Source organism: Acomys minous (genome assembly GCF_964271855.1).
Source record: "Acomys minous genome assembly, chromosome: 12".
Classification (NCBI taxonomy): Eukaryota; Metazoa; Chordata; class Mammalia; order Rodentia; family Muridae; genus Acomys; species Acomys minous.
Genome location: NC_140493.1, coordinates 112057400 through 112073869, shown reverse-complemented (window position 1 = coordinate 112073869; position 16470 = coordinate 112057400). Strand labels below are relative to the sequence as shown.

The 16470-nt window shown below is 54.6% G+C and overlaps 2 long non-coding RNA genes across 3 annotated transcripts; one reads left to right on the top strand and one right to left on the bottom strand.

The window, feature by feature from the left end:
• Positions 1–5795: 5795 nt before the first annotated feature.
• On the bottom strand, positions 5796–8013 carry LOC311578301. 2 transcript variants are annotated; one of them, XR_014772817.1, is made up of 3 exons: positions 7099–7957; positions 6709–6962; positions 5796–6523 (listed from the first exon to the last, which is right to left on the bottom strand). It is a non-coding gene; the product is annotated as an uncharacterized lncRNA (long non-coding RNA). The 2 variants fall into 2 exon arrangements; XR_014772816.1 differs by having other exon boundaries at positions 5796–6962; positions 7099–8013.
• A 1999-nt stretch (positions 8014–10012) lies between these two features.
• On the top strand, positions 10013–15453 carry LOC311578302. The gene is made up of 3 exons (XR_014772818.1): positions 10013–10202; positions 14062–14134; positions 15026–15453. It is a non-coding gene; the product is annotated as an uncharacterized lncRNA (long non-coding RNA).
• The last annotated feature ends 1017 nt before the right edge of the window (positions 15454–16470 follow it).

Below are 16470 nucleotides of genomic sequence, written 5' to 3'. Positions count from 1 at the left end.
TTTAAGCCAAATTTGAAACAAGCTTTATTAAATACTAGCCAGGTCCATACTTGGATTCACAGAGTATAGCCAAGTTAGGCTCGTTCTATGTAGCCCAGGCTAGCCTTGAATTTGCAATTCCCCTGCCTCAGCTTCCTGAGTAGCTAGGATTAGGGCTTGCATTAACAAGTCTTTTTCTCTTTCTTTCTTTCTTTTTCATCTATCTATCTATCTCTGTATCCCTGGCTGTCCTGGACTCACTTTTGTAGACCAGGCTGGCCTGAAACTCACAAAGATCCACCTACCTCTGCCTCCTCAAATGCTGGGATTAAAGGCATGTGCCACTACACTTGGCTGCCAATAAGTCATTAAAAAATGTAAAAAGTTCTAATTTGTGTGAATCAGGGAGAATGTCACTTTATTATGCAGTAGCTGTTAGCATACCTGCCCCCAGTCTGCCTAGCAACCTATGATGTCATCACCTGCCCACCATTAGGTGTGCCAGCTGCTCAGGATATAAAAATGGCAAACCCACCTCATCTGTCTCTCTCTCTCTCCCTCTCTCTCCTTTCTGCTCTCTTGCTGGCTCTGTCTGTCTCCCTCCTTCCCCTTGGGGTGCCCCTCCCCCTTTCCTGCTTTCCCCACACTTCTATAATAAAGTTCTCCATATCATATCTGTTGCCTGGCATCTCATGTTTTGTTTGTTTGTTTTTTAAAGATTTATGGGCTGGAGAGATGGCTCAGCAGTTAAGCACACTGACTACTCTTCCAGAGGTCCTGAGTTCAATTCCCAGCAACCACATGGTGGCTCACAACCATCTATAATGTGATCCGGTGCCCTCTTCTGGTGTGCAGGCATATATGCAGGCAGAACACTGTATACCTACATAATAAATAAATTTAAAAAATAAAAATAAAAAAAAAAAATAAAGATTTATTTATTAGTTATACAGCATGTGTGCCTGCAGGCCAGAAGAGAGCACCAGATCTCACTATGGATGGTTGTGAGCCACCATGTGGTTGCTGGGAATTGAACTCAGGACCTTTGTAAGAGCAGCCAGTGCTCCTAACCTCTGAGCTGTCTCTCCAGCCCCTTGCTTTTTGTTTTTTAAGACAGAGTTTCCTCTGTGTAGCCGTGGCTGTCCCTGGACTTGCTTTGTAGACCAGGCTGGCCTCGAACTTAAGAGGGATCCACCTACCTCTGCCTCTCGAGTGCTGGGATTAAAGGCGTGCACCACCACTGCCTGGTCTGACATCTCATTTTTATTTATTTTTATTTTTTATTTTAAAATAGCCTTAGTTAACTTGGGGCAGGGCAGATATCAATCCTTTAAACTACCTCCCATAGTGGGGCAGGCATGGGATCCCTGCCTCAATCCCATGCCATCTGCTTCTAAAAACCTCTATCAAGCTACCTCCCACCCATAATCCCAAATACTTGTTCATGTTCTTTACCTGGGCCGGATTCTCCATCCACGCTGGCCATGTGCTTCTCCTCCATCTAACCCATGACAGCCTTCCTCTCTTCATTTCAGGTCTCTCTCCTTCCTCCTTTCTCCTGACAGTCCGGCATCTCATTTTTAATCATTAGAGCAGCATAGCAGAGTCTCCTGACTGACACAAGCAAATCACACGAGGGCGGCATCCTCAGGATTGGGTAGTCCACTGTAGGGGGCACTGGGTGAAGTCTTGAGTGAATGTGTATTGTTGACAGGGGTACAGCCATGCCAAGGACTGCAGAGCCTCAGACTCAGAGAAATGCCAACGCCTTCCCCAGGTGGGGCTGGATGAATGGCAAAGCCTGTCTTGGCCCAAGCACAGGTGCTGCAAATGATTAACCAGTGTGTCCACAAATTTTCAACCACAGTTTCTCCCTCCCAGGGCACTGAAACTCCAGACTGCTCTCCACAGAGACGTCCTGCCAAGATTAGCTAACCCCCCCCCCCCCACCTTTCTGTTGAGTACCTCCTGGGTCCAGATGCATAAAATAACCCACGCGGGCTTCCCAGGCCCATGCTGGGTGCATCTCCACCTGACCCCAGGCTTCCTGCACGCGTGTCTGTGTGCCTGTCTTTCCTTCTTCATCACCCCAAAGCCATGCAGCTCTTGGCATGCCACCTCCATAGCTGGCATCATGCATAGCCAGAGTGCTGCCATGTTGTCACTGTCTGTGCTGCTGGAAGACTCCTGGGTCTAAGGGTCTCAAATAACTCGGGCTGGCCTCAGACTTGACTGTGCACTTCCTGCCCCGACCTTCCAAGGGCAGGTTCATAAGCATGTGCTATGATGCTCACCTAAGATACACATATGAATCGGGGTGCGGGGTGGGGGGTGGGGATTCACGTATCCCAGTCTGACTTCAAACTCACTCTGCAGCCAAGGATTAACTCCTGATCCTCCTGCCTCTCAGGAGCGTGTCACCAAGCCCAATGCATATGGTGCTGGGGGCTGAACCCTAGGTTTCTGTGCATAAGAAACAAGCGCGCTACCAACTGAATTGCATCCCCAGCCTCAAGATGTATGTGGGGGGGGGGGAGCGCACACTCACACAGTTACTATGTCTTCTACCTTGTGTGACAGGATCTTTGTTATTAGCCTATTGCTTCTGGAGAGTCTCCTGCATCAGCGGTTGGAGGCTTTATAGATGGCACTCAAGGCTGTGTGTGGCTCTGTGAGGGTTCTGGGAATTCAGACGCAAGTCTTCATGTTTTCGCTTTGTGTATGAGTGTGGTTTTTTGTTTTGTTTTTTTGAGACAGGGTTTCTCTGTGTAGCCTTGGCTGTCCTGGACTCATTGTGTAGACCAGGCTGGCCTTGAACTCACAGTGATCCGCCTGCCTCTGCCTCCCAAGTGCTGGGATTAAAGGCGTGCGCCACCGCCGCCCCACAAGTCTTCAAGTCTTTGCAGTAAGCACTGTATCCATGGAACTATCTCCTCAACCAAGACTTTAAAATTATTTATTGTTCTCTCTCTCTCTCTCTCTCTCTCTCTCTCTCTCTCTCTCTCTCTCTCTGTGTGTGTGTGTGTGTGTGTGTGCGCGCGCGCGCGCACTTGCTTGAGTGTGTGTGCATTCATGCACTAAGGAGCCCATTCAGGACAGAAGAGTGCATTTGGTCTCCTAAAATTGGAGTTACAGATGGTTTGGAGCCACTACATAGGTGTTTTTAAAATTGTGGTAAGTGATCATTATAAAATTTATTTATTATGTGCACAGTGCTCTGCCTGCATGTACACCTGCATGCCAGGAAGAGGGCACCAGATCTTATTACAGATGGTTGTGAGCCACCGTGTAGTTGCTGGGAATTGAACTCTGAACCAGTGGAAGCGCAGTCAGTGCTCTTAACCTCTGAGCATCTCTCCAGCCCAGAAAATATATTACTCCTGACTTCCAGCATGCCAGGAAAGTGCTACGCTTTCCACTAAGCTACATTCTCTGTTCCTTGATTTTTATTTTGAGACAAAGGTCCACAGTTTATCCTAGGCTGGCCTTGCCCTGGGACAGTTGCCTTAGCCTCCTGAGTAGCCAGAATTACAGGTCTGAATGACCCAGGCTCTCCTCTGTGCTCTGGGTGCCTCTGTCTTCTTTTCTCAACCATTTTTAAGTATATATCTAAAAGGTAGGCATGGTGGCTCATGCCTGTAACACTGGTGCTGTGGAGGCCAAGACAGGAGAATTGCTTTGAGTTCAAGGCTAAAGAGCAAAACCCTGTCTCAAAACAAATCTCAGGGCTGGAGAGACGGCTCAGTCATCTTGCAGATGACTTGGGTTTGGTTCCCAAAATGGCTGATGACAATCTTCTGTAACTCCAGGTCAAGGTGATCTGATATGTCCTGAGGGTACATGGCACATGTAGTGTGCACACACACATGCAGGCAAATGTTTATACATTTAAAATGAAAATAAATGTTTGTTTTTCAAGACAGAGTTTCTGTGTAGCCTTGGCTGTCCTGGACTCACATTGTAGACCAGGCTGGCCTCGAACCCACAGAGATCCACCTGCCTCTGCCTCCCAAGTGCTGGGATTACAGTCATGTGCCACCATACCTGGATCTTACAGGTGTTTTTAAATCTCTACATGTAGATGCTGGGAATGAAACCCAGATGCTTTTTTTTACTCGTTATTTTATTTTTTAAAAGGGTTTATTTATTATGTATACAGTATTCATGCCTACATGAATGTCTGCACGACAGAAGAGGGCACCAGATCACATTATAGATGGTTGTGAGCCACCATGTCATTGCTGGGAATTGAACTCAGAACCTGTGGAAGAGCAGTCAGTGCTCTTAACCTCTGAGCCATCTCTCCAGCCCTAGAAGTGATATTCTGTCTGTGCCTAAGGATCTTCCGCTGTGTTTAGGGCCTGTTACTCGTGGGTGGGCACTGGGTGTTCCTCTTAGCTCCCAGGGTGGTGCTGAAGGGCCCAAGGCTCCATGCTCACTCTCTTGCGGCCACCCTGGAAGCTGTGCAGCCAATGGACTGTGTCCAGGCCTCCCAGGAAATGTATGACATTGCTCTATAGAAACCAGAAACTGAGCCCAGGACGCACCTCAGACCCAACCCAGGGAGAGGTGAGAGCCATAGGTCCCAGGGATGAATGGTGTGGAAGGACAGATCGGAGTTCCCTGGTGCATGGATGCCAGGGTTCAGACCGGTCTCCCCCAAAGGCCTTGGGTGCCCTGGCTGCTGGGCCCTCCCAGCTCAGGGAAGCAGGCCATGAAGCGCTGTGTGTGTGTGAACTCACCCCCGTGTGCCTGTGTGAACACCAACGTTTCTGTGTTTAGCCTCCAGCATCCGCTGAGCTGAATGCCAGTTCACACTGAGGGCAGAAGCAAGCAAGCCCTCCTCGCCGCCTTGTCACTCTGTCCCGGCGCTCTGCCTGGAAGTTCCCGATGCGGGAGGTAGTGGACACGGTGTGACCGACCCTGACGATGACTCCACTGGCTGGAGTCAGTCTCCACAGCTTCCTTTGCCTCTTACACCGACCACTTATTTTCAGCTTCTTAGGTCACTTCCCCTTCAGTGAGGCTGCCCGGTGCGCTTTTCTTCTCTCTCTCTCTCTCTTTTTCAGGACAAGCTTTCTCTGTGTAGCCCTGCCTCTGCTTCCCAAGTGCTGGGATTAAAGGTGTACACTACTTTGCTCTTTTTTCTTTCTTTTTTTTGGCTGTCCTAGACTTGCTCTGTAGACCAGGCTGGCCTCAAATTCAGGGATCTGCCTGTCTCTGCCTCCGAAGTGCTGGGATTAAAGGTGTGCACTGCCACGCCCAGCTTCCCAGGGCATTTCTTGATGCAGCCAGATTCTCCTATCACTGTCTGAATTCCATCCTGAGATCCTGTTTCCTCTGTGTCCTCTGTCTATGCCTCTCTGTGTCTGTCTGTCTGTCTTTTTGGTGTTTGTGTGTGTGTGTGTGTCTATGTCTCTCTCTCTGTATGTGTGTCTGCGTGTGTGTGTGTGTGTGTGTGTGTGTGTGTCTGCTTGAGATAGGGTTTTGCTATGTAGCTCAGGCTAGTCTTAACCATGTGATCATCTGTTTCTGCTCAAGTGCAGGGATTACAGGCTGCACTGCTGTGCCTGAGCTGTGTGTTATGACTCACTTTTCCCGCAGTTAAGCTTTGTTTTGGCTTTTGTTTGGTAAGCGATGGCACCAACACTAGGCCCCTCCACACACCACGCAGTGCTTTACACTAGGCCACATCCCGAGCCCCCTTGGCAGAGACTGATAAAACATAACATGAGACATCCATTGCAGCAGAACAGAACATTCTACACCCTAAAATCACCTTCACTGTCCATCTACCACCTGCCTCCAAGACAAAGTTTCTCTGTGTAGCTCCGCCTGCCTCTGCCTCCCGAGTGCTGGGACAACAGGTGTGCGCCACCATGCCCAGCTCACTGTTCATCTTTTGACTCCACCCACTTCTCACATCCTTAGTGGTGGTTGCTTGTATGCTTCTGTCCTTTCTGGAATGCCCTATAAATGGAATTACATGGTAGGTGGCCTTTGCAACTGGGTCACTGCCCTGAGAAGTGCATATCTAAGACACCCCGGGCTCCACACCAACGCTGGTTCCTTGTTATCACAGTCCCTGGACCGGAAAAACCTGGGTGTGTTCACCCACTGACAGAGGAGGGTCCCTCCCAGCCTCTGGTCACTATGAGCAAACATTACTGAGGTGTTGTGTGGACATCTTTTCCAATAATTTGGGTAAAACACCTAAGAAGGTTTTCTGAGCTGTGTGGCAAGAGGTGTTCCTCTTCGTCAGTCATTGCCAGGTTCTTTTCTAAACAGCCGCACGGACTGCTTCAGAGTCCCACGACTGGGGATCGAGAACGCCCATGCTCCACGGCCTTGGTAGCAACTGATGCCAGTAAGCTTTGAAAACTTTGCAGTAAAATACATATAGCTTAAGACTTGCTGTCCTGCCCGGTGTGGTGCCGCACGCCTGTAATCCCAGCACTCACTCTGGAGGCAGAGGCAGGCGAGTCTATGTGAGTTCAAGGCCAGCCTGGTCTACAAAGCAAGTCCAGGGCAGCCAAAGCGTTATCTAAAAAACAAACAAACAAACAAACAAAAAACAGAAGAAAGAAAGTACAACAGGGAAAAGGAAGCTTTCAACATTCGGGGGCCAGAGAGACCACCCAGTGCATGCTGCAGTTGGAGAGGACCTGAGTTCCGCCTCCAGGACCTGCATGACGGGTTTCTGTCCATGCTTCCGTTACACTTACTCACCTCCCCTTCGCTCCTCTCCGTGCCTCTCCTAAAGGACAGACTTGGCTTCCATGTTTCTCTTCTTCTTTCCTCCTCTGTGTCTTTTTTAAGTTATAAAGAAAAAGAAAAGATTGATTTTGTTCCACGATTCTGGGTCAAGGCTGGGAGCTGCGTGCCGCTGAGCCCCAGGCAGCACCGGGCAGGCTGTGCTGAGAGCCAGGAAGTGCCTCCATGCCTCTGGAGAGGCCTGTAGCCTTTGGGATCACAGCAGTCGCCTTGGAACGACGAAAGGAGGAAATCCCAGTTAGCACAGGTGTTTCAGGAATAAGAACCCGGGGCCCTAATTGGACAACCACACCCCACCTCTAACTACCCTAAGACCCAACCTCCCCCAACTCCATCGAAAATTACCTGAGAATAAATAATTATCGTTAAACGGAATCCCTGCTAGCTGGTTCTGTTCTCTCTAACCAAAATGGCTAGCCGAGCTGCTTCTGGGCATGCCCCTGTTGGGAGCCGGGGGGGCTAGCAGGAGCCCCTGTTCTGAGAAGCTATAGAAGACATTTGGGGGCCAGGCGGGGGTGAAAGCCTGGGAACCACCTGGACAGGAGGCAAGCATCGCTGGCGGCCCCAGCCTCCACCACCGCGTTACCCTGGCACTTCCTGCTCTTCCGTGGGGGCCTCAGGCTCGCGGACAACTGCCGCTCACCCCGAGCCACGGAGACCCCCACCACTTGTCAGTGGCCTTCGGGTTTACACACAAGCAAGTCCTGGCGCCGGGCGAGGGCCACGCGGGCAGCCTCGAGTTGGAGCCGCCCCAAGTGCTGGTGCAGAGCGAGCCCTAGGCCAGCCTGACTGCACGGGGAGGCCCCGCGTGCAACAAAAGAAAACTAAAACAAGGCACTGTGAGGATGACAGTCAGCCCAGGGCCTCCACCTCCAGGTGTAGCTGCTCGTGGGTCTCCTCAGCTCCGCCCTCCGCGCACCCCGGGGTGCTCCGCAAACGCAGCAAACCCGGACCCCAGAGCTCCGCAGGAACAAAAGCCCCGGGTTCCCGGAAGCCCCGCGGGCGAAGCGAACTGCATTGTGATTGGGCGAGGTCTGAGTGGCTTGAGCCAATCACAGCGCAGGGTAGGCAGGTCGGCTCTGATTGGCCCGTGCTGGTGCTGGGCAGGATGGACGCCGGCTACGCCCCGCAGCTGATGTCTGGTCCGCAGGACTGTATGGGAGACTGCCGGGATGAAGTGGGTTAGCGGCACAGGGCCGGTTCACACACACACACACCAGCTACACAACTAAGTCCCGCAGCCTCCATGCCTCGCCCGTGTGGTGGGGTTCACAGTGCTGGGGGCTGTGTGTTAACTGTGTAAGTGAGAGAGGTGCTTACACACGCGCGCGCACGCGCACACCCTCACGCACAGCCACCGAGCCGTCACCAGAGCAGAGTGGATGGGAAGCCAGCGTCACGCCCTCTAGCATCCCAAACTGTGTACTCTTGCTTTTTTATTTTTTCCTTTGTAAAGTGAGCCCATCTCCCGTATTTCATTATAGTAAAAAAAAAAAAAATACTCCCCATGCAGATGGTGTGTCGGCACTTAATTGTCAGGCAACAAATGACCTTAGAATCCTGAAGCTTGAAACAGACACCTGCTCCATCACACGTGTTCCAGAGCGCGCAGTCGGCAGACTGGGGTGGCTGTGGCCCTGCTGGGGCTGCAGTAGCGCGCCCACTGCCAGGCGCCGTCCACATGGAAGAGGGGGCAGCAGAAACCATGGCAGCCTTCAGAGCCTGATCCCACAGGCAGCGTCAGTTCGCTATGGCCGCGTACACAGTGAGAGGGCAGGTGCGGAGGAGCATGGGCACCAGGAGGCTGCTGTTCTGTTTCTGGGTTTTTTGTTTGTTTGGTTTTTATAGACAGGGTCTCTCTGTGTAGCCCTGGCTGTCCTGGACTCGCTTTGTAGACCTGGCTGGCCTCGAACTCACAGAGATCTGCCTGCTTCTGACTCCCAGAGCGTTGGGATTAAAGGCATGCACTGCCACCGTACTCAGCTGATCTGTTTCTGTGTGCCCACTTATGTTGGTTTTAATCTCCCGCCATCCAGTTTTGTAAGAAAGCGCCAGGTTTTGCTGCAGGTTGAGAATCACACCCCAGAAGCAGACCACGGCTCATTCCCAGGCTTTGTGAGAGGCCTTGTAGCTCAGTCCACTCTGGCCCACCCGGAGTATACTAAGACTTGGATATTTTTCTGTTTGTTTGTTTATTTTGTTGAAAATAACCACTCTGGCCGGGTGCGGTGGCTCATGCCTGTAATCCCAGCACTCGGGAGGCAGAGGCAGGAGGATCTCTGAGTTTGAGGCCAGCCTGGTCTACAAAGCAAGTCCAGGACATCCAAAGTTACACAGAGAACCCTGTCTCAGAAAAAAAAAAAAAAGAGAGAAAAGAAAAAAAAAGAAAGAAAGAAAAAGAAAAAGAAGAAATGGGTCGGGTCCACACTTTCCCCTTGGCCGTAGTCTCCTCCATCTGGGAGACGAGGGTGGCCAGCCCAGTCCCCGAGGCACTCCCGAGGCCAGCGGAATCGGGCGAGTGCACAGCACAAGGAGATCTCCCACGTGTCCCCGCAGGGTTCTGAAACGAGAAGGGTTCCTGTGCAACGCAATGTGGTCAGGTGACAGGGCACACAGGTTTGCCGAGAGCAGGAATTCCAAGCTCAGGGGCCTACGAAGCTTTATCTGCTGCCCAGGCAAGCCTGGTCCACAGGCCCCACCCACCCCAGGTCGGGCAGCCTTTGTTCCTTCCCTCCACTGTTTGCGGCTCCTGACCCATAAAGCCGACCCTTGCGCAGCAAGGTCCAGATCAGGGAGGGTGTCACGTGGCCGCCTGAAGAGCCACACCACACAAGGCAGGAACGGGTGGTGAGGTCCTTCGTGGCGTTGGGAGGGTCCAGCCTTCCAGCTGTCCTCTGGTCCCGTGAACTCAAGTGCAAGCTTCTGCCATTGTGGCCATCGTCTCCTCCATCTGGGCGGCAGGAGTCCTGGGCGACCCGGGTGGCCAGCCCAGTCCCCTAGGCACTCCCGGGGGCGGGGGCGCTCGCCCAGGCTTCCCCGCCCCCGGGAGCGCGGCCCCGGCGCTTTGTTCTAAGGCGAAGCCAGCTTCCCGGTGGGGCGAGCCACCGGCTCTCGAGGGGTCACGTGGCAGCCGCGGGACCCAACCGCAGGGTCAGCCAGACCTCGGACCTCCCGGCGTGGGGAGCCCGGTGCGCACGCGCGCAGCTCCCCGCCCACTGCACCCCTAGTGCGGGTGCATTGGCTGGGGCTGCGTCCTCTCCGCCTATAGGCGCGCGGCTGCGGGCGGGCGTTTGGCGGTGTCCGCGCCTCCCTGCGTCTCAAGGCCAGGTGCCGCCTCCGCCTTGACTGCGGCCCCGGGAAGGGGGCCTCTGGGGTGCGAGGCGGACGTGCTTGAGACCGTCAGGACGCACCCGCATACTGAAGCGCAGTCCGGAGGCTCCCTGACCTTGGTAGGACTGCGACTCCTGGCCTTGTTTGGCCCTGGGTGTCCCTGTTGCTAACACCTGCCTCGCCAGACCCAGAGGCGAGCCAGCCTATGCCTGTCAGAACTGTCGCGGGCCGGGCTTGATGACACACACCTGTAATCCCAGCACTAGGGAGGCAGAAACTACTCTGGATTACACTTCAGGCAAGAAGGCCAAGAGTTTGCCGGGATGTATGTGGCGCGCGTCTGCAATCCCAGCCCTTGAAAGGTGGAGGCAGGAGGATTAGAAATTCAAGGCTAGCCGGGTGGTGGCGGCGGCGGCCTTTAATCCCAGCACTCGGGAGGCAGAGGCAGGTGGATCTCTGTGAGTTTGAGGCCAGCCTGGTCTACAAAGCGAGTCTAGGTCAGCCAAGATAAAAAACCAAAACAAACAAAGTTAACCCTGTAATATATGTTGGCCCCAGCAACCTGAGGGTACCAGCTCTGCTCTCCGTTTAGGCATGGCAGGATTCGATTCCAGGAAGCCCCAATTACCGGTGCGTGAGCCACCGTGTGCTTCCCTCCAAGGGGAAAAGCACCAGTGCCTACAGCTCAGGCAAGTGGTGGGGAGGAAGCACGCCCTTGGGAATGACCTGTCTGGAGGCTGTGGGAAAGTCAGAGTTGACAAAGGCTTTACTTTCCTTGGGACCTGGCCGCAGGCAATGATGATAAATCAGGCTGGGCTTCTGGTATGGTGCTCCTCAGGAATACTCCCCAGGAGGGCTCCCAGGCTGTTTCCGGTTCTTGTCCACGCGTTGCTGCTGCCTCCTAAAGTGACAGCTCTAGCTCCTGACTGGGCTGGTTCCACCCCTTTGGGACCCTAATGGAGTCACCCAAGAATTATGTGTGTGTGTGTGTGTGTGTGTGTGTGTGTGTGTGTGTGTGATGTGCACATGAACGCGTGTCCTGCTTGTTTCTGTGCACACTCGAGGCCAGAGTAGGATGTCAGGTGTCTTCCCCCGATGTTCACTGCCTGGAGACGGAACCTCTCATGGGATCAGAACCCTGTTTGGTTCAGGGTTCGCCTGACTTCAGCCCCCCCCCCCCCGCAGGGCTGGGGCTATCTATGGCAAACGCTAGGGATTCAAACTCAAGTCTTCTGCATGCGGGCCTGTGCACTTAGCCCCTGAGCCGTCTCCCCAGACCTTTGGTTGCTGCACATACGAGTTGGGGGGCTCCTGGGGGGAAGCCGGAAGAGGGCATCGGATCCCTCGGATCTCGTTACGCATTGCCATGTGCTGCCTGACATGGGTGCGCAGAAACCACCTCAGGTCCTCTAGAAGAGCAGCAAGCTGACCCATCTCTCCGTCCCCCCTGGGTTTTTGTTGGTTTTGTGTTGTTTTGAAAGCAGGTCCCGCCATGTAGCGGAGGCTCTCAAACTCAAGATCCTCTCGCCTCAACCGCCTGAGTTAGGATCACAAGTGTGCACCATTACACCCAGAAAAGAGGCATTTTACCGCTCCCTCTCTCCTAAACTGTTCATTTTCTAGTTCCCAAGTTGCCCACGATCCAAGTCAGGAACATTTGCATCCTGGAAGCATTTCTAGTCCAGGGCCCCCTCCCTCCTCGCTTCCTTCTCGGCTCCTGCCAGCCGCCATACCAACTACTACCGCTGGGGGGCGCTCCCGCACCGCTCCTACTGGCTGGCTGGTTCCTATGGGAGGGCCCCTGTTGTGTGTGAGTGCCAGATTGATTTCCAGATTCATACTCGAATTGTAAAGTGAAAGCAGGAGCGGGAGGCTTCAGAAATGAGTTTAGAGTAAAGTTCCCCCAGCCCATGTGGTGGCAACTTCCTGTGTCAGGCTGTAGGTCAATTCATTAGGTCAGCGAGGCAGAAAGATGAAAATAGCTCACCTCCCCCGCCCCAATGTCCTCTGCCCACGCTGTGGGCTGCCTAGGTGCCTAGCTCCTTGTGCACACGGAGCCATGTCCATTACAGATGAAATAGTGATGCCAGATGCTTACAGGTTGATTATGTGCAGACCAGCCAAGGCCCTTTCCTGCAACACTGGACACAAAGGCAGAGATGGGGCAGGTCCCTAGTGATAGTGACTTCCTCGGCCAGCTTCTCCTCTGCCTTTCCAGCCTCTAAGCATTTACCTCACTTTGGTATGGCCTCCTGTACTTGGTCTGGTGGCCATGTATCAGCCCACACGTGGGGCTCGTGACTGTGGGCTGGACACCTGCTGAGGCCTACTCCCAAGGGCAGGCAGCTCCATCCTGGCCTCATGGTGGCCAGTGCTCCCTTCAGATCCCTGCTAAGTACTCTGCCCTCCCTGAGGGCCTCAGGGAGGCCCAGTAGCCGGTGCCTGACTTCAGAGAGCAGGGACTGTCGGACTCTCGGACCAATAGTGAAAACACCAATCTGGCATCGGAGGGAAGGCAGTTTTGGGTGGCCAGCTGTGACTGCAGGTCACCATGAGAGAACAGGGAGACTAGTCCCATCTTTGGAAAAAGGCATTTGAGGCTGCCTGAGAGCAACCTGGACAGGGAGAGCTTGGTGGCAACTTAGGCTCCCAGGCGAGGTCTGTCCTGGTCAGCTGGGTCAGAATGTCTACCACCTAACTCTAATTTCTTTTTACTTTTTACTTTATTTATTGTATATGAGTGCTTTATCTGCAGAAGAGGGCATCAGATCACATTACAGATGGCTGTGAGCCACCATGTGGTTGCTGGGAATTGAACTCAAGACCTATGAAAGAGCAGGTGGTGCTCTTAACCACTGAGCCATCTCTCCAGCCCTGGTTTGTCTGTCTTGCCTGAAGAGGAGGATTCTGTTCCTCGTGGTGGACCCCTGCAGGCCGTTCCTCTTGGCACTTTTATAGTGGGCTTCCTTTTTCTCTCCTGCCACCTCCTCTACAAATCTCATTTCCTGGTGACCACTCCCAGCTCTTAGAGGCTGGTGTGACTTGGGAATTGTAGCGCCCCCCCCAAGGGTTGACACGCTGGAGGCTGAGGGCACACAACCACCACTGCTCCACACTTGACCTTCTTTCCACACACCCACTTTCACACGCTGCTACGCAGCGCAGAGGCTCCCTGGTCCCAAACAGCAGGGAAAGGAGTGTTTGAAACTTAATGGGGTGGGGGTTGCCCACCTGCTCCCAGCCACCCAAGGGAAAAACAGATGTAGCCTCCAGCACCCAGTCCTTAGGACACAGACACCTGCCAGAGGCCAGGGGCTGAGAGACCGTCCAGGGGCCAGTAGGTCCCTGTGCTCCCTGGAGGGTTGCTTTCTGAATGCGGGAGGCTCTAGGAGGGTGTGGCCTTGGAAATGCCCCACTTTGGCCAACTATTCTTTCTTCTGAACCAAGCCGGGCTTGCAGAAGGGGCTTTTCCAAGCCCACCCGTGTTGTGGGGATAGTGAGGGTTTCCCCAGGTCAGACCCCGCCTCCCCTGCAGGCTGTGTGGAGACTGGGTGTCTGTCTGCAGCGGATGCCTGCCTGCGGCCACTCGGCTATACGGGAAGACTGTGCTCAGGCAGTTTCTACAAGGTCGGTGTTGGGACCAGAGGTCAGAAGACCCAGACCTGACCCCTGACCCCCCAGCTCAGCCTAGAGCTCTTTCTCCTTCTGCTGGCCCTGGGCTCCTGGAGGCCATCACTTTCCACTCCAGCCGGAGTGCACTACCACTGACTGGTTTAAATTTAGGGGAGGTTAGCACAGACGGGGGGCGGGCATCAGGGCGGGAGTTCTGCCCCATGCCCAGCGAGCCCATGTGAGAAACAGGCTCAGGTTAGTAAAAGATTCTCGTTAGGCAGTTTCCCACGTGGCCCCTCTCAAGAAAGATCCAGAGCCCCCTCCTATCACCGAAAGTTAGGTGTTTTGTGTGTTTTTTTTTTAAAGAAACATCCCAAGCTTGCTGCCAGGTTCTGTCTGCTCTTCGCCACAATTCCTAGGAGACAAGGAGAAAACGAGGGTAAGAAACCCGGGAGCGGAGAAATGAAAGGGCCCGTCCAAGGTCAGACCCCGAGAGGGCTGCGTGGCAGGCGGTTGCTCCCAGCTCGCGCTGTGCGAACGAGCGGGGGGTGCGGGGTGGGTTCCGGGCGGCACGCGGGTCCGGAGTGGGCGCGCAGGTGGCGGGGCCGGAGCGGGCGCGCGGCGCGGGCGCAGAGAACAAAAGGGCGCCCCACTCCCGCCCCGCCCTCCCTCTCTCGGCCAATCGGCGCGGCCCGAGCAGCAGAGGCCCTCTGATTGGCCACGCGGCGTCCAATCACACGCCAAGGCCGGGAGCCCCTGCGGCCCCACGTGGGGCGATGCTTCTTGCTAGGAGGGCGGGGCGCGGAGCCGGGCCGCGCTGAGCGCGCCTCGGGGACCTGACGGCGACCCGTGCCGCCCTGGGGATCCCCTGCGGTCGCCAGTGGACCTTGTAGCCTCCGGTCCCCATGGGGGCGTCGCCAGGCTCCTTGGGCGCCTTGGGAGTGCAGAGCCTCCCGGCTGGGAGGTAGTAGGGCAAACATGGGGCTGTCCCCTGTTCCCGTGGGAGGTGATGGGGGGTGGAGGGGAAGGCAGAAGAGCGCCACCTGGGTTTGGCTGGGAGGCTGGAGCCGGTGGGGTGGAGGGAAGGAAGACACGGTCCTGCTGTTTAGTGGCAGAGACATCAATTCATTCTTGGATGGAGTCCGGCTTTGACACCTCCTCTCATGGCCCTGGGGACACAAAGAGAGGTGGCCTCTGTGTAGGCTTGGGGGCTAGTCTCCTCCTGGCCGGTTCCATTAGTCTCCCCTCCAGACTACTCCAAGTGGAACATACAAGAATGTTTTTTGATACGGGCAATTGACACGGTCTTACATTTTTATGGCACCCTCAGACGGGACATTTGAAGAAAGCTGAATAAATGGAAAATACATGAGTTAGAGTATAGATGTGTAGCACCCTGGCCGGCACCGAAAGGGGAGCTGCAGTGGAGAAAGAGGCCCTGCTCCGGAGCTGTGACCTGGCAGTGGGGTACCTACCGGCTGAATCCAGTTGGAGCAAAGGAAGCCAGGCTGACGGCCGTGCCTACAACCAGTTTCTTCTGTGGCCAGGAAGCTGGGGTGGTGGTGGTGGTGTGTCGGGGTGCTGGGGTCCTGCACCTTCTCTCAAGTGTGAATAAAAGTGCCGTCCGTATGAAACACTGGTTTTGTTTTGTGAGCAGTAGGCAGGTGCAGCTTAGGGGGACATGGGGTCCACCTGTGCAGCCCTGATAGACGGGTGAGACTGGCCTGGGCTGAACATCCTGTAAGTCACAAAGCGAGGCAGGAGGTGGAACATGCTGTTTAGGTATCTCAGCTGCTTTCCAGATGTGCCCTTTCCATCAGGTGCTTTTCCACCTCTGCAGTGGTCTCGGCAGGCGTGGAAACCTAAGCCCTGTCTCAGGCCTTGTATTCCGTTGGCTGGTGTCCTCCTGTCAAGGGCCTGCTCTGCCAGTCAGCACACGCTGGATTTTGCTGGATACTGAGACATTCCATTCCGCAAGTCTTTTAGGAGAGGTCGTTCTGAACCAGAAGGGCTCAGCCCTGGGGGTACCTGAGGGGGGGGAAAAGGCACAGTCCAGGCTCGGACAAGTGGCCATGCTTGCATCCAGATGAGGTGCTGGACCTCAAGAGGTCTAGACAGCCCTCTCACAGGATGGGGATGAAGGGGAGACGTGTTGCTCCAGGCAGCTTTGAAAGGCAAGTTAGGAGTCGGGTGGTGGACAGCGTGGAGAAAGGCAAGGAGCAAGGGATGACACCAGGTGTCCCAAGAGTGTGGCATCTGGCAGATGTGGTTGTGTTACACATGGGAGTCAGGGACACTGGCAGCGCCCTCCCCTACATCATATGGCGATGACAACAGGATTATTGGGTAGCTGTAAGGGTGTGCTGTGTGCAGGCCAGTGTCTTGCAGTTGGCAATTACGGGCTCAGTGCGCACACATAAGCTGTCAGCACAGGCACTGGCTGCAGTCGAGGAGAAGGTTTTGCGAGCTGAGTTGTCGGTGTGGGAACTGTGGATAGCTTTCTTGCTCTCCTGTCGTGTGCAGGGTGCTGTCCTAGAGGTCACGAGTCTGTCCCCCTGAGTCCCCAGCTTGCTGCCCACCCTAGGCAGCCTTCTTGAGAGCAGGGGCAGCAGAGGACGTAGGACCACTTTGCTCGCCAACCTTGACTCTGCTGCTAAAAAGTGGCATCTACGGGCCTGGACACAGTAGTGTCGGATCCAGATCCAGCTACTCTGAGCCCTGGGGCAGCCAGAGGAAGGCACTTTGGAGGTGACAGGAGCATCCCTGGCCGCGGTG